The following is a 20,997-nucleotide window of genomic DNA, read 5'->3' on the forward strand; positions in this document are numbered from 1 at the left end:
ATCTCGAGCACGATCTGGAAAAGCTCGGACGAATTTGTGTTCTCTTTAATTCAGAATGTGGAGATATTTCCTTCACGCATATGAAAGTATAATGCTTCATTATTTAAGCTAGATGGAAAAGTTTAGGGGAAGTAATTTAATTCGTTTAGGCTGCACCACTACTAGGTAGCACTGTCAAAACAATGCCATTGCCATCTGATGGCAACACAGCTTGCTGCAGATTAATTTTGCGGCATTTCATAAATGATTAATATCTTATGACTATGGTGACGCTATGAGTAGTTTTATATGTGCAAACATTTGAAACTGCTGCAGGCATTACATTCACCCCTCTCTTGCCTCTTTGCTTGGACATGGAGTAAGTAAGGATAAATTAAATTGCTTGTTTTTGAAGTAGTAACAGTTCTGAAGTGTAAAGAAATGATATTAAACAATACAGTGTATATTTTTTTTTTTCCGAATGTAGTGATTCAACAACGAATTTATTTATTTATTCCTACCTACCTCTGCAATTAGTGTACGTGAGTATTTCATTGGAACTGTTGCAATCGAAACCGAGCTTAATAATTTCATGCGGCCGTTTTCAGTCAGTCCTCCTCGTGCTTTAATTGCTCATTTCCAAGCGTTATTTTAGGTTGCCTGCAAAGTTGTCAGATGAAACACAACCACTGCGACGAAAGGCCATTCCTTGGAGCAGGTAGACGTCAACTGCGGCGGGAAACTGTCGTGGCCAGGAAGATATTCACTGTGTGTGGAAGTTAAGTGAGGATCCGAAGCTGACTTGCCAGCACACGTTGCAGCAGTCACTCGCCAACGGCAGCGGGGTAAGAAAGGGGTGCAAATACGCCGGTTCTCGTCCGATCACCGACGTTGGGCTTGGATGGGTGGCCGCCTCGCCTGGGAGCACAGGGCGCTGTTGGCTAGAATCTATGTTTCTCGTTTTCGGTGCAGCTCGTCATGTTATTTCCTTCGATTCACATCCCCACAAGCTCCTCAAGTGCCGCAAGTCTGCAAGTCCCCGAGACGCTACGCTAGACGCTTGCTTCCGGCCCCTCATGTACCATGCCACAGGCGCCAAAGCGTTCGGCTGGCCGATGGCCCCTGTACGCCCGCTCGCGCCACAGCAGTCACTGTGCTTGCAGGGAATGCCGCGCCGCCGAATAACGTTTGGCGCGCAATCCGTTTATGGGCAGAGAATGCTAAAAGGGGCCGTTCGACCGTTAATACGGAAATCGTAGCCAAGTTAGATGGCCTGAGCCATCTCGCGGCTGCCGCTGTTATTACGAGCGCGCGTGCCACGCGGTTGAAGAGCAGTGCGCTGGCTCTGGCTTTCGACGCCGTTTCCTAGTGTGTTTTGTCGCTTCTAGTGGAGGCATCATCGGTTATGAGAAGCTGGTAAATTACTCACAGTCAGTACTTATCGTCCAACACGAGGAGAGGCTTTGATTGTAACGGAGATTAGCACCGGGACAGCGCGAACGCAGGTCCCGACTACCAAAAATTATGCGCCCGAGTTACTCGCATTTGGAGTAATCGGCGGGGGGTCAGCTCGACCGAAGTGCAATGGACAAGCCTCACCCCGGAGGAAACCGCCTTCATGATCACGGTATCCTCTACGCCAGGTAAGTATGCTTCTCCTCGGCCACAGGCGAATATTTGTAATGCGTCGCGCTATCGTAGTGGAACGAGAACTCTTGACGTTGTCGCATTCGGCGAAGAGCATGGTGCCGTGAATGTACTTGCTTCCTTAGAAACGCGCTGTTGGCCGTCGAGTTAGCAGGCAGACAGGCACAATAACGGCCTTCTGCAGAAAGCGATGCATTTTTTCGTGCGGAAGACATCGCGACTCGCGGCGCCGGCCGTTGCTGGGGGTTAAGTTACTGCACCCTCCGGGAGATGGCGGGCCATGTCGGGGTTACCGCCTTCGAGCCACCCTCTCCGCCTGAAAGTCGCCTCTTTCTCGGCCGGTGTCAAAACGGCAAATGAGATTTGCTGAATGACTGTTTTCTTCCAGCCACAGTGCAAGCCACAAAATCAATTATTTCTCTTACCTTTGCTCCCTCCGTGGGAGCCCATAGTGCTAGGAAATACGGCAGCATTGTCAATCGCCCTTGTCTGTCGCTGAGCAACCGAAGGACCAAGCTCAGACTATCAGATGTTCTAAGGAAGCTGTATGCACTCGTGGGTGTTGTACACGAGGGACAAACATCACGTCAGCAGGCTCTTAAGGAAAGGCAATAATCAGCAAAAAACTGCAACTTACCCCATTGGACGCTGATGGAACAGAAGACACTTGAAGGTAAGGTAACACTTCTTTTTTTTTTTTTTTCTGTTCATCTCGAGCACGATCTGGAAAGCTCGGACGAAATTTGTGTTCTCTTTAATTCAGAATGTGGAGATATTTCCTTCACGCATATGAAAGTATAATGCTTCATTATTTAAGCTAGATGGAAAAGTTTAGGGGAAGTAATTAATTCGTTTAGGCTGCACCACTACTAGGTAGCACTGTCAAAACAATGCCATTGCCATCTGATGGCAACACAGCTTGCTGCAGATTAATTTTGCGGCATTTCATAAATGATTAATATCTTATGACTATGGTGACGCTATGAGTAGTTTTATATGTGCAAACATTTGAAACTGCTGCAGGCATTACATTCACCCCTCTCTGCCTCTTTGCTTGGACATGGAGTAAGTAAGGATAAATTAAATTGCTTGTTTTTGAAGTAGTAACAGTTCTGAAGTGTAAAGAAATGATATTAAACAATACAGTGTATATTTTTTTTTTCCGAATGTAGTGATTCAACAACGAATTTATTTATTTATTCCTACCTACCTCTGCAATTAGTGTACGTGAGTATTTCATTGGAACTGTTGCAATCGAAACCGAGCTTAATAATTTCATGCGGCCGTTTTCAGTCAGTCCTCCTCGTGCTTTAATTGCTCATTTCCAAGCGTTATTTTAGGTTGCCTGCAAAGTTGTCAGATGAAACACAACCACTGCGACGAAAGGCCATTCCTTGGAGCAGGTAGACGTCAACTGCGGCGGGAAACTGTCGTGGCCAGGAAGATATTCACTGTGTGTGGAAGTTAAGTGAGGATCCGAAGCTGACTTGCCAGCACACGTTGCAGCAGTCACTCGCCAACGGCAGCGGGGTAAGAAAGGGGTGCAAATACGCCGGTTCTCGTCCGATCACCGACGTTGGGCTTGGATGGGTGGCCGCCTCGCCTGGGAGCACAGGGCGCTGTTGGCTAGAATCTATGTTTCTCGTTTTCGGGTGCAGCTCGTCATGTTATTTCCTTCGATTCACATCCCCACAAGCTCCTCAAGTGCCGCAAGTCTGCAAGTCCCGAGACGCTACGCTAGACGCTTGCTTCCGGCCCCTCATGTACCATGCCACAGGCGCCAAAGCGTTCGGGCTGGCCGATGGCCCCTGTACGCCCGCTCGCGCCACAGCAGTCACTGTGCTTGCAGGGAATGCCGCGCCGCCGAATAACGTTTGGCGCGCAATCCGTTTATGGGCAGAGAATGCTAAAAGGGGCCGTTCGACCGTTAATACGGAAATCGTAGCCAAGTTAGATGGCCCTGAGCCATCTCGCGGCCTGCCCGCTGTTATTACGAGCGCGCGTGCCACGCGGTTGAAGAGCAGTGCGCTGGCTCTGGCTTTCGACGCCGTTTCCTAGTGTGTTTTGTCGCTTCTAGTGGAGGCATCATCGGTTATGAGAAGCTGGTAAATTACTCACAGTCAGTACTTATCGTCCAACACGAGGAGAGGCTTTGATTGTAACGGAGATTAGCACCGGGACAGCGCGAACGCAGTCCCGACTACCAAAAATTATGCGCCCGAGTTACTCGCATTTGGAGTAATCGCGGGGGTCAGCTCGACCGAAGTGCAATGGACAAGCCTCACCCCGGAGGAACCGCCTTCATGATCACGGTATCCTCTACGCCAGGTTAAGTATGCTTCTCCTCGGCCACAGGCGAATATTTGTAATGCGTCCGCGCTATCGTAGTGGAACGAGAACTCTTGACGTTGTCGCATTCGGCGAAGAGCATGGTGCCGTGAATGTACTTGCTTCCTTAGAAACGCGCTGTTGGCCGTCGAGTTAGCAGGCAGACAGGCACAATAACGGCCTTCTGCAGAAAGCGATGCATTTTTTCGTGCGGAAGACATCGCGACTCGCGGCGCCGGCCGTTGCTGGGGTTAAGTTACTGCACCCTCCGGGAGATGGCGGGCCATGTCGGGGTTACCGCCTTCGAGCCACCCTCTCCGCCTGAAAGTCGCCCTCTTTCTCGGCCGGTGTCAAAACGGCAAATGAGATTTGCTGAATGACTGTTTCTTCCAGCCACAGTGCAAGCCACAAAATCAATTATTTCTCTTACCTTTGCTCCCTCCGTGGGAGCCCATAGTGCTAGGAAATACGGCAGCATTGTCAATCGCCCTTGTCTGTCGCTGAGCAACCGAAGGACCAAGCTCAGACTATCAGATGTTCTAAGGAAGCTGTATGCACTCGTGGGTGTTGTACACGAGGGGACAAACATCACGTCAGCAGGCTCTTAAGGAAAGGCAATAATCAGCAAAAAACTGCAACTTACCCCATTGGACGCTGATGGAACAGAAGACACTTGAAGGTAAGGTAACACTTCTTTTTTTTTTTTTTCTGTTCATCTCGAGCACGATCTGGAAAGCTCGGACGAAATTTGTGTTCTCTTTAATTCAGAATGTGGAGATATTTCCTTCACGCATATGAAAGTATAATGCTTCATTATTTAAGCTAGATGGAAAAGTTTTAGGGGAAGTAATTAATTCGTTTAGGCTGCACCACTACTAGGTAGCACTGTCAAAACAATGCCATTGCCATCTGATGGCAACACAGCTTGCTGCAGATTAATTTTGCGGCATTTCATAAATGATTAATATCTTATGACTATGGTGACGCTATGAGTAGTTTTATATGTGCAAACATTTGAAACTGCTGCAGGCATTACATTCAGGCATTACATTCACCCCTCTCTGCCTCTTTGCTTGGACATGGAGTAAGTAAGGATAAATTAAATTGCTTGTTTTTGAAGTAGTAACAGTTCTGAAGTGTAAAGAAATGATATTAAACAATACAGTGTATATTTTTTTTTCCGAATGTAGTGATTCAACAACGAATTTATTTATTTATTCCTACCTACCTCTGCAATTAGTGTACGTGAGTATTTCATTGAACTGTTGCAATCGAAACCGAGCTTAATAATTTCATGCGGCCGTTTTCAGTCAGTCCTCCTCGTGCTTTAATTGCTCATTTCCAAGCGTTATTTTAGGTTGCCTGCAAAGTTGTCAGATGAAACACAACCACTGCGACGAAAGGCCATTCCTTGGAGCAGGTAGACGTCAACTGCGGCGGGAAACTGTCGTGGCCAGGAAGATATTCACTGTGTGTGGAAGTTAAGTGAGGATCCGAAGCTGACTTGCCAGCACACGTTGCAGCAGTCACTCGCCAACGGCAGCGGGGTAAGAAAGGGGTGCAAATACGCCGGTTCTCGTCCGATCACCGACGTTGGGCTTGGATGGGTGGCCGCCTCGCCTGGGAGCACAGGGCGCTGTTGGCTAGAATCTATGTTTCTCGTTTTCGGTGCAGCTCGTCATGTTATTTCCTTCGATTCACATCCCCACAAGCTCCTCAAGTGCCGCAAGTCTGCAAGTCCCGAGACGCTACGCTAGACGCTTGCTTCCGGCCCCTCATGTACCATGCCACAGGCGCCAAAGCGTTCGGCTGGCCGATGGCCCCTGTACGCCCGCTCGCGCCACAGCAGTCACTGTGCTTGCAGGGAATGCCGCGCCGCCGAATAACGTTTGGCGCGCAATCCGTTTATGGGCAGAGAATGCTAAAAGGGGCCGTTCGACCGTTAATACGGAAATCGTAGCCAAGTTAGATGGCCTGAGCCATCTCGCGGCTGCCGCTGTTATTACGAGCGCGCGTGCCACGCGGTTGAAGAGCAGTGCGCTGGCTCTGGCTTTCGACGCCGTTTCCTAGTGTGTTTTGTCGCTTCTAGTGGAGGCATCATCGGTTATGAGAAGCTGGTAAATTACTCACAGTCAGTACTTATCGTCCAACACGAGGAGAGGCTTTGATTGTAACGGAGATTAGCACCGGGACAGCGCGAACGCAGTCCCGACTACCAAAAATTATGCGCCCGAGTTACTCGCATTTGGAGTAATCGCGGGGGTCAGCTCGACCGAAGTGCAATGGACAAGCCTCACCCCGGAGGAACCGCCTTCATGATCACGGTATCCTCTACGCCAGGTAAGTATGCTTCTCCTCGGCCACAGGCGAATATTTGTAATGCGTCGCGCTATCGTAGTGGAACGAGAACTCTTGACGTTGTCGCATTCGGCGAAGAGCATGGTGCCGTGAATGTACTTGCTTCCTTAGAAACGCGCTGTTGGCCGTCGAGTTAGCAGGCAGACAGGCACAATAACGGCCTTCTGCAGAAAGCGATGCATTTTTCGTGCGGAAGACATCGCGACTCGCGGCGCCGGCCGTTGCTGGGGTTAAGTTACTGCACCCTCCGGGAGATGGCGGGCCATGTCGGGGTTACCGCCTTCGAGCCACCCTCTCCGCCTGAAAGTCGCCCTCTTTCTCGGCCGGTGTCAAAACGGCAAATGAGATTTGCTGAATGACTGTTTCTTCCAGCCACAGTGCAAGCCACAAAATCAATTATTTCTCTTACCTTTGCTCCCTCCGTGGGAGCCCATAGTGCTAGGAAAATACGGCAGCATTGTCAATCGCCCTTGTCTGTCGCTGAGCAACCGAAGGACCAAGCTCAGACTATCAGATGTTCTAAGGAAGCTGTATGCACTCGTGGGTGTTGTACACGAGGGACAAACATCACGTCAGCAGGCTCTTAAGGAAAGGCAATAATCAGCAAAAAACTGCAACTTACCCCATTGGACGCTGATGGAACAGAAGACACTTGAAGGTAAGGTAACACTTCTTTTTTTTTTTTTTTCTGTTCATCTCGAGCACGATCTGGAAAGCTCGGACGAAATTTGTGTTCTCTTTAATTCAGAATGTGGAGATATTTCCTTCACGCATATGAAAGTATAATGCTTCATTATTTAAGCTAGATGGAAAAGTTTAGGGGAAGTAATTAATTCGTTTAGGCTGCACCACTACTAGGTAGCACTGTCAAAACAATGCCATTGCCATCTGATGGCAACACAGCTTGCTGCAGATTAATTTTGCGGCATTTCATAAATGATTAATATCTTATGACTATGGTGACGCTATGAGTAGTTTTATATGTGCAAACATTTGAAACTGCTGCAGGCATTACATTCACCCCTCTCTGCCTCTTTGCTTGGACATGGAGTAAGTAAGGATAAATTAAATTGCTTGTTTTTGAAGTAGTAACAGTTCTGAAGTGTAAAGAAATGATATTAAACAATACAGTGTATATTTTTTTTTTCCGAATGTAGTGATTCAACAACGAATTTATTTATTTATTCCTACCTACCTCTGCAATTAGTGTACGTGAGTATTTCATTGGAACTGTTGCAATCGAAACCGAGCTTAATAATTTCATGCGGCCGTTTTCAGTCAGTCCTCCTCGTGCTTTAATTGCTCATTTCCAAGCGTTATTTTAGGTTGCCTGCAAAGTTGTCAGATGAAACACAACCACTGCGACGAAAGGCCATTCCTTGGAGCAGGTAGACGTCAACTGCGGCGGGAAACTGTCGTGGCCAGGAAGATATTCACTGTGTGTGGAAGTTAAGTGAGGATCCGAAGCTGACTTGCCAGCACACGTTGCAGCAGTCACTCGCCAACGGCAGCGGGGTAAGAAAGGGGTGCAAATACGCCGGTTCTCGTCCGATCACCGACGTTGGGCTTGGATGGGTGGCCGCCTCGCCTGGGAGCACAGGGCGCTGTTGGCTAGAATCTATGTTTCTCGTTTTCGGTGCAGCTCGTCATGTTATTTCCTTCGATTCACATCCCCACAAGCTCCTCAAGTGCCGCAAGTCTGCAAGTCCCGAGACGCTACGCTAGACGCTTTTTTTTTTTTTTTTTTTTACTTTATTGTTATTTTAAAGCCTGGACAGCAGGCAGGCTGGCAGCAGCATACTACGCTGCTCTTCAGCCATAGAAGGTACAATCAGCAAAAACAGGAGAAAAACATAAAAGTTACAAAATGGTGGGCAATAAAACAGGAGACACAGAGAAACAAACACGGAGCCGTTCACACTCGACGATAAGCCACACTGCAAACTGTTGAGACGACGCACAAACACTGAAGGAGACGATGGCACTGGTGAACGATGGAGTGTGACGGTAAACACTGAACACTAAACATGACGGCACACACGATACACTGATGGCGGTGATCTCCGGCGCGCGAATGTCCACTGAGCGTGTGCGAGTCCGGGGACCTGCCAAGAGGGCAACAGGGATGAGGAGGGGGAGAGGGGAGGAAAAGAGGATGCCATGGCTTAGGAGACGGGGACAGGAGGATAGGGACAGGGGAGGGGGGGGCCCGGGGGACGAGGGACGAGAAAAGGAGGAGGGAGGGAAAAGGGAGAGAAGGGAGGGAGGGTGCCCCGAGGAGCAAGCACAGGAGGAGGGTGGGAGGATCAAAGTTGGTAGGAGGGGTAGATGGAGGGGAGGAGGGCATCATCAGGGAGGGGGAGCTGGCGGAAGCCACCTTGGGAGAGGGTAAGGAGGGTGGAGAGATGGAGACCGGGTGGGACGTGGGAGTACAGGCGTGGCAGCGGGCGGGGGTGGGAGAGGATCGGGGAGACTAGCGGGTGAGGAGGATCGAGTTTACGGGAGGTGTATAGGATTCGTATCCTTTCGAGGAAGAGGAGGAGGTGGGGGAAGGGGATAAGGTCATACAGGATCCGCGTGGGGGAAGGGAGACGGATGCGATAGGCAAGGCGGAGAGCATGGCGTTCAAGGATTTGGAGGGATTTATAAAAGGAAGGGGGGGCGGAGATCCAGGCGGGATGGGCGTAACAGAGGATAGGGCGGATGAGGGACTTATAGGTGTGGAGGATGGTGGAGGGGTCCAGACCCCACGTTCGGCCGGAAAGGAGCTTGAGGAGACGGAGTCGGGAACGTGCCTTGGCTTGGATTGTCTGGAGATGGGGAGTCCAGGAGAGGCGACGGTCGAGGGTGACGCCAAGGTACTTAAGGGTGGGGGTGAGAGCGATGGGACGGCCATAAACGGTGAGATAGAAATCAAGGAGGCGGAAGGAGGGAGTGGTTTTGCCTACAATGATCGCCTGGGTTTTGGAAGGATTGACCTTGAGCAACCACTGGTTGCACCAAGCGGTGAACCGGTCAAGATGGGATTGGAGAAGGTGTTGGGAGCGTCGCAGGGTGGGGGCAAGGGCAAGGAAGGCGGTGTCATCGGCAAACTGGAGAAGGTGGACGGGGGGTGACGGCGGCGGCATGTCCGCCGTGTACAACAAGTACAGAAGGGGGGAGAGGACGGAGCCTTGGGGCACACCGGCGGAGGGGAAAAAGGTGTAGGAATCGGTGTTATGGATGGTGACATAGGAAGGACGGCGGGAGAGAAAGGAACCGATCAGACGAACGTAGTTAATGGGAAGGGCGAAGGTTTGGAGCTTGAAGAGGAGACCGGAATGCCATACGCGGTCATATGCGCGTTCGAGGTCAAGAGAGAGGAAGATTGCGGAGCGACGGGAATTGAGCTGTTCGGAAAGGAGATGAGTGAGGTGAAGGAGAAGATCGTCAGAAGAGAAGGACGGCCGAAAGCCACACTGGGTAACGGGGAGGAGGCGGTGCTGGCGGAGATGCTGGTGGATGCGGCGGGTGAGGATAGATTCCAGGACCTTGCTGAAGACCGAGGTAAGGCTGATGGGACGGTAGGAGGAGACGGCGGACGGCGGTTTGCCAGGTTTGAGGAACATGAGGATACGGGAGGTTTTCCACAGGTCGGGGTAGTAACCGGTGGACAGGACTACATTGTAGAGCCTGGCCAGGGTGGAGAGAAAAGAGACAGGAGCTTCACGAAGGTGACGGTAGGTGACACGATCGTGACCAGGAGCGGTGTTGCGTTTGGTGCGGAGTGTATTGATGAGATCTTGTGTGGTGATGGGGGCATTAAGGTCCGTGTGTGGAATGTGGTCCAAGTACTGGAAACCAGGAGCGAGGGGAGGGACAGAGGTGTCAGTTCGATCGCGGATATCTGGGAAGAGGGAGTAATCGAACTGGGGATCATCAGGGATGGAAAACACATCGGACAGGTAGGAGGCAAAGTGATTGGCCTTACTAAGGGCGTCAGGGAAGGGGTGATCATCGTGGAGAAGAGGATAGTAGGGGGAGGGTTTAGTTCCGGTAAGGCGACGGAAAGCGGTCCAGAACTTGGACGAGTGTATAGGGAGGGTAGCAGTTAAACGGGTGCATGTCTGTCGCCAGTCCCGGCGTTTCTTGGCCGCGAGCAAATTTCGAATGTGTCGCTGTAGTTGCCGGTGGCGTCGTAGGGTGTCCGGGTCACGCGTGCGGAGGAAGGCACGGTAGAGACGACGGGATTCACGGAGGAGGAGGACGGCCTGTGGTGGTAAGGTAGGACGGTGGGGGTGGATGGCAACAGTAGGGACGTGGGCCTCCACGGCCTCAGACAAGGTCTGCTGGAGAAAGGAGGCGGCATGGGTGACATCATCGGGACGGCGGTAGGCGAGAGGGTGGCTATCGACCTGAGTGGAGAGGGTATCCCGGTAGGCATTCCAGTCGGCACGGGAATAGTCATGGATGTACTTAGGGGGAGGGTCATGACGAGGGTCGGGGCGGGGGCGACGGCCGTCTGAAACGGTGAGGAGGACAGGGAGATGGTCGCTACCAATAGGCTCCAGGACATCCACCGGAATGCGACCAAGGAGGTTGGGGGAGGAGAGGATAACATCGGGAGTGGAGTTGGATTCGGGACGAGTGTGCTGGGGGATGGGGATGAGGTCGCCTTGAAGGGAGGAGAGGAACCGATGCCACCGCCGTAACTGGGCAGCGGAGCGACTATGGATGTTGAGGTCAGCGGCGATCACATAGGAGGAGAAGGTACGGTCGATGTGGGAGAGGAAGTCGAAAGGAAGAGGGGCGTTGGGGCGGACATAGATGGTGGCACAGGTAATGGTAAGGCCGGGGAAGAAGAGACTAAGGATCAGGTGTTCGGTGGGGTCGGGAAGGAGAGGCTGGAGCCGAACGGGGATCTGGCGGTGGTGGCCAATGGCAACTCCGCCACGCGCAACTGGGAGGGGATTATCGGAGCGGTGGAGGAGATAGGGGGAGGTGTGGATGGAGTGGTGGGGTTGGAGGAAGGTTTCGTTGAGGAGGAAGGCATCCACACGGTGGGTAGCAAGGGTGTGCAGGAAGAGGTTCTTGTTGGCGGGAAGGGAGCGGATATTGTTGAAAAGGATACGATGCTGTCGCGCCATGAGAAGGACTTATACGAGGGTGTCAAGGCGGGAGAAGGTGAAATGGGCCTGGTTATTGGAAAAGGTGGCGTACATTTTAAGGTGGAATATGGAACGGGCGGCGAGGGAGATCTGTTGGAGGGTGTGGGGGCGCTGAAAGGGATGGACGTTTTGGAGGACAATGGTGAGGAACCTGTACGCTAGACGCTTGCTTCCGGCCCCTCATGTACCATGCCACAGGCGCCAAAGCGTTCGGCTGGCCGATGGCCCCTGTACGCCCGCTCGCGCCACAGCAGTCACTGTGCTTGCAGGGAATGCCGCGCCGCCGAATAACGTTTGGCGCGCAATCCGTTTATGGGCAGAGAATGCTAAAAGGGGCCGTTCGACCGTTAATACGGAAATCGTAGCCAAGTTAGATGGCCTGAGCCATCTCGCGGCTGCCGCTGTTATTACGAGCGCGCGTGCCACGCGGTTGAAGAGCAGTGCGCTGGCTCTGGCTTTCGACGCCGTTTCCTAGTGTGTTTTGTCGCTTCTAGTGGAGGCATCATCGGTTATGAGAAGCTGGTAAATTACTCACAGTCAGTACTTATCGTCCAACACGAGGAGAGGCTTTGATTGTAACGGAGATTAGCACCGGGACAGCGCGAACGCAGTCCCGACTACCAAAAATTATGCGCCCGAGTTACTCGCATTTGGAGTAATCGCGGGGGTCAGCTCGACCGAAGTGCAATGGACAAGCCTCACCCCGGAGGAACCGCCTTCATGATCACGGTATCCTCTACGCCAGGTAAGTATGCTTCTCCTCGGCCACAGGCGAATATTTGTAATGCGTCGCGCTATCGTAGTGGAACGAGAACTCTTGACGTTGTCGCATTCGGCGAAGAGCATGGTGCCGTGAATGTACTTGCTTCCTTAGAAACGCGCTGTTGGCCGTCGAGTTAGCAGGCAGACAGGCACAATAACGGCCTTCTGCAGAAAGCGATGCATTTTTCGTGCGGAAGACATCGCGACTCGCGGCGCCGGCCGTTGCTGGGGTTAAGTTACTGCACCCTCCGGGAGATGGCGGGCCATGTCGGGGTTACCGCCTTCGAGCCACCCTCTCCGCCTGAAAGTCGCCCTCTTTCTCGGCCGGTGTCAAAACGGCAAATGAGATTTGCTGAATGACTGTTTCTTCCAGCCACAGTGCAAGCCACAAAATCAATTATTTCTCTTACCTTTGCTCCCTCCGTGGGAGCCCATAGTGCTAGGAAATACGGCAGCATTGTCAATCGCCCTTGTCTGTCGCTGAGCAACCGAAGGACCAAGCTCAGACTATCAGATGTTCTAAGGAAGCTGTATGCACTCGTGGGTGTTGTACACGAGGGACAAACATCACGTCAGCAGGCTCTTAAGGAAAGGCAATAATCAGCAAAAAACTGCAACTTACCCCATTGGACGCTGATGGAACAGAAGACACTTGAAGGTAAGGTAACACTTCTTTTTTTTTTTTTTTCTGTTCATCTCGAGCACGATCTGGAAAGCTCGGACGAAATTTGTGTTCTCTTTAATTCAGAATGTGGAGATATTTCCTTCACGCATATGAAAGTATAATGCTTCATTATTTAAGCTAGATGGAAAAGTTTAGGGGAAGTAATTAATTCGTTTAGGCTGCACCACTACTAGGTAGCACTGTCAAAACAATGCCATTGCCATCTGATGGCAACACAGCTTGCTGCAGATTAATTTTGCGGCATTTCATAAATGATTAATATCTTATGACTATGGTGACGCTATGAGTAGTTTTATATGTGCAAACATTTGAAACTGCTGCAGGCATTACATTCACCCCTCTCTGCCTCTTTGCTTGGACATGGAGTAAGTAAGGATAAATTAAATTGCTTGTTTTTGAAGTAGTAACAGTTCTGAAGTGTAAAGAAATGATATTAAACAATACAGTGTATATTTTTTTTTTCCGAATGTAGTGATTCAACAACGAATTTATTTATTTATTCCTACCTACCTCTGCAATTAGTGTACGTGAGTATTTCATTGGAACTGTTGCAATCGAAACCGAGCTTAATAATTTCATGCGGCCGTTTTCAGTCAGTCCTCCTCGTGCTTTAATTGCTCATTTCCAAGCGTTATTTTAGGTTGCCTGCAAAGTTGTCAGATGAAACACAACCACTGCGACGAAAGGCCATTCCTTGGAGCAGGTAGACGTCAACTGCGGCGGGAAACTGTCGTGGCCAGGAAGATATTCACTGTGTGTGGAAGTTAAGTGAGGATCCGAAGCTGACTTGCCAGCACACGTTGCAGCAGTCACTCGCCAACGGCAGCGGGGTAAGAAAGGGGTGCAAATACGCCGGTTCTCGTCCGATCACCGACGTTGGGCTTGGATGGGTGGCCGCCTCGCCTGGGAGCACAGGGCGCTGTTGGCTAGAATCTATGTTTCTCGTTTTCGGTGCAGCTCGTCATGTTATTTCCTTCGATTCACATCCCCACAAGCTCCTCAAGTGCCGCAAGTCTGCAAGTCCCGAGACGCTACGCTAGACGCTTTTTTTTTTTTTTTTTTTTACTTTATTGTTATTTTAAAGCCTGGACAGCAGGCAGGCTGGCAGCAGCATACTACGCTGCTCTTCAGCCATAGAAGGTACAATCAGCAAAAACAGGAGAAAAACATAAAAGTTACAAAATGGTGGGCAATAAAACAGGAGACACAGAGAAACAAACACGGAGCCGTTCACACTCGACGATAAGCCACACTGCAAACTGTTGAGACGACGCACAAACACTGAAGGAGACGATGGCACTGGTGAACGATGGAGTGTGACGGTAAACACTGAACACTAAACATGACGGCACACACGATACACTGATGGCGGTGATCTCCGGCGCGCGAATGTCCACTGAGCGTGTGCGAGTCCGGGGACCTGCCAAGAGGGCAACAGGGATGAGGAGGGGGAGAGGGGAGGAAAAGAGGATGCCATGGCTTAGGAGACGGGGACAGGAGGATAGGGACAGGGGAGGGGGGGGCCCGGGGGACGAGGGACGAGAAAAGGAGGAGGGAGGGAAAAGGGAGAGAAGGGAGGGAGGGTGCCCCGAGGAGCAAGCACAGGAGGAGGGTGGGAGGATCAAAGTTGGTAGGAGGGGTAGATGGAGGGGAGGAGGGCATCATCAGGGAGGGGGAGCTGGCGGAAGCCACCTTGGGAGAGGGTAAGGAGGGTGGAGAGATGGAGACCGGGTGGGACGTGGGAGTACAGGCGTGGCAGCGGGCGGGGGTGGGAGAGGATCGGGGAGACTAGCGGGTGAGGAGGATCGAGTTTACGGGAGGTGTATAGGATTCGTATCCTTTCGAGGAAGAGGAGGAGGTGGGGGAAGGGGATAAGGTCATACAGGATCCGCGTGGGGGAAGGGAGACGGATGCGATAGGCAAGGCGGAGAGCATGGCGTTCAAGGATTTGGAGGGATTTATAAAAGGAAGGGGGGGCGGAGATCCAGGCGGGATGGGCGTAACAGAGGATAGGGCGGATGAGGGACTTATAGGTGTGGAGGATGGTGGAGGGGTCCAGACCCCACGTTCGGCCGGAAAGGAGCTTGAGGAGACGGAGTCGGGAACGTGCCTTGGCTTGGATTGTCTGGAGATGGGGAGTCCAGGAGAGGCGACGGTCGAGGGTGACGCCAAGGTACTTAAGGGTGGGGGTGAGAGCGATGGGACGGCCATAAACGGTGAGATAGAAATCAAGGAGGCGGAAGGAGGGAGTGGTTTTGCCTACAATGATCGCCTGGGTTTTGGAAGGATTGACCTTGAGCAACCACTGGTTGCACCAAGCGGTGAACCGGTCAAGATGGGATTGGAGAAGGTGTTGGGAGCGTCGCAGGGTGGGGGCAAGGGCAAGGAAGGCGGTGTCATCGGCAAACTGGAGAAGGTGGACGGGGGGTGACGGCGGCGGCATGTCCGCCGTGTACAACAAGTACAGAAGGGGGGAGAGGACGGAGCCTTGGGGCACACCGGCGGAGGGGAAAAAGGTGTAGGAATCGGTGTTATGGATGGTGACATAGGAAGGACGGCGGGAGAGAAAGGAACCGATCAGACGAACGTAGTTAATGGGAAGGGCGAAGGTTTGGAGCTTGAAGAGGAGACCGGAATGCCATACGCGGTCATATGCGCGTTCGAGGTCAAGAGAGAGGAAGATTGCGGAGCGACGGGAATTGAGCTGTTCGGAAAGGAGATGAGTGAGGTGAAGGAGAAGATCGTCAGAAGAGAAGGACGGCCGAAAGCCACACTGGGTAACGGGGAGGAGGCGGTGCTGGCGGAGATGCTGGTGGATGCGGCGGGTGAGGATAGATTCCAGGACCTTGCTGAAGACCGAGGTAAGGCTGATGGGACGGTAGGAGGAGACGGCGGACGGCGGTTTGCCAGGTTTGAGGAACATGAGGATACGGGAGGTTTTCCACAGGTCGGGGTAGTAACCGGTGGACAGGACTACATTGTAGAGCCTGGCCAGGGTGGAGAGAAAAGAGACAGGAGCTTCACGAAGGTGACGGTAGGTGACACGATCGTGACCAGGAGCGGTGTTGCGTTTGGTGCGGAGTGTATTGATGAGATCTTGTGTGGTGATGGGGGCATTAAGGTCCGTGTGTGGAATGTGGTCCAAGTACTGGAAACCAGGAGCGAGGGGAGGGACAGAGGTGTCAGTTCGATCGCGGATATCTGGGAAGAGGGAGTAATCGAACTGGGGATCATCAGGGATGGAAAACACATCGGACAGGTAGGAGGCAAAGTGATTGGCCTTACTAAGGGCGTCAGGGAAGGGGTGATCATCGTGGAGAAGAGGATAGTAGGGGGAGGGTTTAGTTCCGGTAAGGCGACGGAAAGCGGTCCAGAACTTGGACGAGTGTATAGGGAGGGTAGCAGTTAAACGGGTGCATGTCTGTCGCCAGTCCCGGCGTTTCTTGGCCGCGAGCAAATTTCGAATGTGTCGCTGTAGTTGCCGGTGGCGTCGTAGGGTGTCCGGGTCACGCGTGCGGAGGAAGGCACGGTAGAGACGACGGGATTCACGGAGGAGGAGGACGGCCTGTGGTGGTAAGGTAGGACGGTGGGGGTGGATGGCAACAGTAGGGACGTGGGCCTCCACGGCCTCAGACAAGGTCTGCTGGAGAAAGGAGGCGGCATGGGTGACATCATCGGGACGGCGGTAGGCGAGAGGGTGGCTATCGACCTGAGTGGAGAGGGTATCCCGGTAGGCATTCCAGTCGGCACGGGAATAGTCATGGATGTACTTAGGGGGAGGGTCATGACGAGGGTCGGGGCGGGGGCGACGGCCGTCTGAAACGGTGAGGAGGACAGGGAGATGGTCGCTACCAATAGGCTCCAGGACATCCACCGGAATGCGACCAAGGAGGTTGGGGGAGGAGAGGATAACATCGGGAGTGGAGTTGGATTCGGGACGAGTGTGCTGGGGGATGGGGATGAGGTCGCCTTGAAGGGAGGAGAGGAACCGATGCCACCGCCGTAACTGGGCAGCGGAGCGACTATGGATGTTGAGGTCAGCGGCGATCACATAGGAGGAGAAGGTACGGTCGATGTGGGAGAGGAAGTCGAAAGGAAGAGGGGCGTTGGGGCGGACATAGATGGTGGCACAGGTAATGGTAAGGCCGGGGAAGAAGAGACTAAGGATCAGGTGTTCGGTGGGGTCGGGAAGGAGAGGCTGGAGCCGAACGGGGATCTGGCGGTGGTGGCCAATGGCAACTCCGCCACGCGCAACTGGGAGGGGATTATCGGAGCGGTGGAGGAGATAGGGGGAGGTGTGGATGGAGTGGTGGGGTTGGAGGAAGGTTTCGTTGAGGAGGAAGGCATCCACACGGTGGGTAGCAAGGGTGTGCAGGAAGAGGTTCTTGTTGGCGGGAAGGGAGCGGATATTGTTGAAAAGGATACGATGCTGTCGCGCCATGAGAAGGACTTATACGAGGGTGTCAAGGCGGGAGAAGGTGAAATGGGCCTGGTTATTGGAAAAGGTGGCGTACATTTTAAGGTGGAATATGGAACGGGCGGCGAGGGAGATCTGTTGGAGGGTGTGGGGGCGCTGAAAGGGATGGACGTTTTGGAGGACAATGGTGAGGAACCTGTACGCTAGACGCTTGCTTCCGGCCCCTCATGTACCATGCCACAGGCGCCAAAGCGTTCGGCTGGCCGATGGCCCCTGTACGCCCGCTCGCGCCACAGCAGTCACTGTGCTTGCAGGGAATGCCGCGCCGCCGAATAACGTTTGGCGCGCAATCCGTTTATGGGCAGAGAATGCTAAAAGGGGCCGTTCGACCGTTAATACGGAAATCGTAGCCAAGTTAGATGGCCTGAGCCATCTCGCGGCTGCCGCTGTTATTACGAGCGCGCGTGCCACGCGGTTGAAGAGCAGTGCGCTGGCTCTGGCTTTCGACGCCGTTTCCTAGTGTGTTTTGTCGCTTCTAGTGGAGGCATCATCGGTTATGAGAAGCTGGTAAATTACTCACAGTCAGTACTTATCGTCCAACACGAGGAGAGGCTTTGATTGTAACGGAGATTAGCACCGGGACAGCGCGAACGCAGTCCCGACTACCAAAAATTATGCGCCCGAGTTACTCGCATTTGGAGTAATCGCGGGGGTCAGCTCGACCGAAGTGCAATGGACAAGCCTCACCCCGGAGGAACCGCCTTCATGATCACGGTATCCTCTACGCCAGGTAAGTATGCTTCTCCTCGGCCACAGGCGAATATTTGTAATGCGTCGCGCTATCGTAGTGGAACGAGAACTCTTGACGTTGTCGCATTCGGCGAAGAGCATGGTGCCGTGAATGTACTTGCTTCCTTAGAAACGCGCTGTTGGCCGTCGAGTTAGCAGGCAGACAGGCACAATAACGGCCTTCTGCAGAAAGCGATGCATTTTTCGTGCGGAAGACATCGCGACTCGCGGCGCCGGCCGTTGCTGGGGTTAAGTTACTGCACCCTCCGGGAGATGGCGGGCCATGTCGGGGTTACCGCCTTCGAGCCACCCTCTCCGCCTGAAAGTCGCCCTCTTTCTCGGCCGGTGTCAAAACGGCAAATGAGATTTGCTGAATGACTGTTTCTTCCAGCCACAGTGCAAGCCACAAAATCAATTATTTCTCTTACCTTTGCTCCCTCCGTGGGAGCCCATAGTGCTAGGAAATACGGCAGCATTGTCAATCGCCCTTGTCTGTCGCTGAGCAACCGAAGGACCAAGCTCAGACTATCAGATGTTCTAAGGAAGCTGTATGCACTCGTGGGTGTTGTACACGAGGGACAAACATCACGTCAGCAGGCTCTTAAGGAAAGGCAATAATCAGCAAAAAACTGCAACTTACCCCATTGGACGCTGATGGAACAGAAGACACTTGAAGGTAAGGTAACACTTCTTTTTTTTTTTTTTTCTGTTCATCTCGAGCACGATCTGGAAAGCTCGGACGAAATTTGTGTTCTCTTTAATTCAGAATGTGGAGATATTTCCTTCACGCATATGAAAGTATAATGCTTCATTATTTAAGCTAGATGGAAAAGTTTAGGGGAAGTAATTAATTCGTTTAGGCTGCACCACTACTAGGTAGCACTGTCAAAACAATGCCATTGCCATCTGATGGCAACACAGCTTGCTGCAGATTAATTTTGCGGCATTTCATAAATGATTAATATCTTATGACTATGGTGACGCTATGAGTAGTTTTATATGTGCAAACATTTGAAACTGCTGCAGGCATTACATTCACCCCTCTCTGCCTCTTTGCTTGGACATGGAGTAAGTAAGGATAAATTAAATTGCTTGTTTTTGAAGTAGTAACAGTTCTGAAGTGTAAAGAAATGATATTAAACAATACAGTGTATATTTTTTTTTTCCGAATGTAGTGATTCAACAACGAATTTATTTATTTATTCCTACCTACCTCTGCAATTAGTGTACGTGAGTATTTCATTGGAACTGTTGCAATCGAAACCGAGCTTAATAATTTCATGCGGCCGTTTTCAGTCAGTCCTCCTCGTGCTTTAATTGCTCATTTCCAAGCGTTATTTTAGGTTGCCTGCAAAGTTGTCAGATGAAACACAACCACTGCGACGAAAGGCCATTCCTTGGAGCAGGTAGACGTCAACTGCGGCGGGAAACTGTCGTGGCCAGGAAGATATTCACTGTGTGTGGAAGTTAAGTGAGGATCCGAAGCTGACTTGCCAGCACACGTTGCAGCAGTCACTCGCCAACGGCAGCGGGGTAAGAAAGGGGTGCAAATACGCCGGTTCTCGTCCGATCACCGACGTTGGGCTTGGATGGGTGGCCGCCTCGCCTGGGAGCACAGGGCGCTGTTGGCTAGAATCTATGTTTCTCGTTTTCGGTGCAGCTCGTCATGTTATTTCCTTCGATTCACATCCCCACAAGCTCCTCAAGTGCCGCAAGTCTGCAAGTCCCGAGACGCTACGCTAGACGCTTTTTTTTTTTTTTTTTTTTACTTTATTGTTATTTTAAAGCCTGGACAGCAGGCAGGCTGGCAGCAGCATACTACGCTGCTCTTCAGCCATAGAAGGTACAATCAGCAAAAACAGGAGAAAAACATAAAAGTTACAAAATGGTGGGCAATAAAACAGGAGACACAGAGAAACAAACACGGAGCCGTTCACACTCGACGATAAGCCACACTGCAAACTGTTGAGACGACGCACAAACACTGAAGGAGACGATGGCACTGGTGAACGATGGAGTGTGACGGTAAACACTGAACACTAAACATGACGGCACACACGATACACTGATGGCGGTGATCTCCGGCGCGCGAATGTCCACTGAGCGTGTGCGAGTCCGGGGACCTGCCAAGAGGGCAACAGGGATGAGGAGGGGGAGAGGGGAGGAAAAGAGGATGCCATGGCTTAGGAGACGGGGACAGGAGGATAGGGACAGGGGAGGGGGGGGCCCGGGGGACGAGGGACGAGAAAAGGAGGAGGGAGGGAAAAGGGAGAGAAGGGAGGGAGGGTGCCCCGAGGAGCAAGCACAGGAGGAGGGTGGGAGGATCAAAGTTGGTAGGAGGGGTAGATGGAGGGGAGGAGGGCATCATCAGGGAGGGGGAGCTGGCGGAAGCCACCTTGGGAGAGGGTAAGGAGGGTGGAGAGATGGAGACCGGGTGGGACGTGGGAGTACAGGCGTGGCAGCGGGCGGGGGTGGGAGAGGATCGGGGAGACTAGCGGGTGAGGAGGATCGAGTTTACGGGAGGTGTATAGGATTCGTATCCTTTCGAGGAAGAGGAGGAGGTGGGGGAAGGGGATAAGGTCATACAGGATCCGCGTGGGGGAAGGGAGACGGATGCGATAGGCAAGGCGGAGAGCATGGCGTTCAAGGATTTGGAGGGATTTATAAAAGGAAGGGGGGGCGGAGATCCAGGCGGGATGGGCGTAACAGAGGATAGGGCGGATGAGGGACTTATAGGTGTGGAGGATGGTGGAGGGGTCCAGACCCCACGTTCGGCCGGAAAGGAGCTTGAGGAGACGGAGTCGGGAACGTGCCTTGGCTTGGATTGTCTGGAGATGGGGAGTCCAGGAGAGGCGACGGTCGAGGGTGACGCCAAGGTACTTAAG

At 52.3% G+C, this 20,997-nt stretch overlaps 5 non-coding genes across 5 annotated transcripts; all 5 read right to left on the bottom strand.

Annotated features, from left to right (window-relative positions):
* Positions 1–1,463: 1,463 nt before the first annotated feature.
* Positions 1,464–1,630, bottom strand: LOC124748240. The gene has a single exon (XR_007011664.1). It is a non-coding gene; the product is annotated as a U1 spliceosomal RNA (small nuclear RNA).
* A 2,170-nt stretch (positions 1,631–3,800) lies between these two features.
* Positions 3,801–3,963, bottom strand: LOC124748239. Its single transcript, XR_007011663.1, has one exon. It is a non-coding gene; the product is annotated as a U1 spliceosomal RNA (small nuclear RNA).
* Positions 3,964–6,140: 2,177 nt separating this feature from the next.
* On the bottom strand, positions 6,141–6,302 carry LOC124748225. Its single transcript, XR_007011651.1, has one exon. It is a non-coding gene; the product is annotated as a U1 spliceosomal RNA (small nuclear RNA).
* A 5,748-nt stretch (positions 6,303–12,050) lies between these two features.
* Positions 12,051–12,212, bottom strand: LOC124748238. Its single transcript, XR_007011662.1, has one exon. It is a non-coding gene; the product is annotated as a U1 spliceosomal RNA (small nuclear RNA).
* A 5,747-nt stretch (positions 12,213–17,959) lies between these two features.
* On the bottom strand, positions 17,960–18,121 carry LOC124748242. Its single transcript, XR_007011665.1, has one exon. It is a non-coding gene; the product is annotated as a U1 spliceosomal RNA (small nuclear RNA).
* Between the last annotated feature and the right edge of the window lie 2,876 nt (positions 18,122–20,997).

Source organism: Schistocerca piceifrons, unplaced genomic scaffold, assembly GCF_021461385.2.
Source record: "Schistocerca piceifrons isolate TAMUIC-IGC-003096 unplaced genomic scaffold, iqSchPice1.1 HiC_scaffold_409, whole genome shotgun sequence".
In the NCBI taxonomy this organism is placed as follows: domain Eukaryota; kingdom Metazoa; phylum Arthropoda; class Insecta; order Orthoptera; family Acrididae; genus Schistocerca; species Schistocerca piceifrons.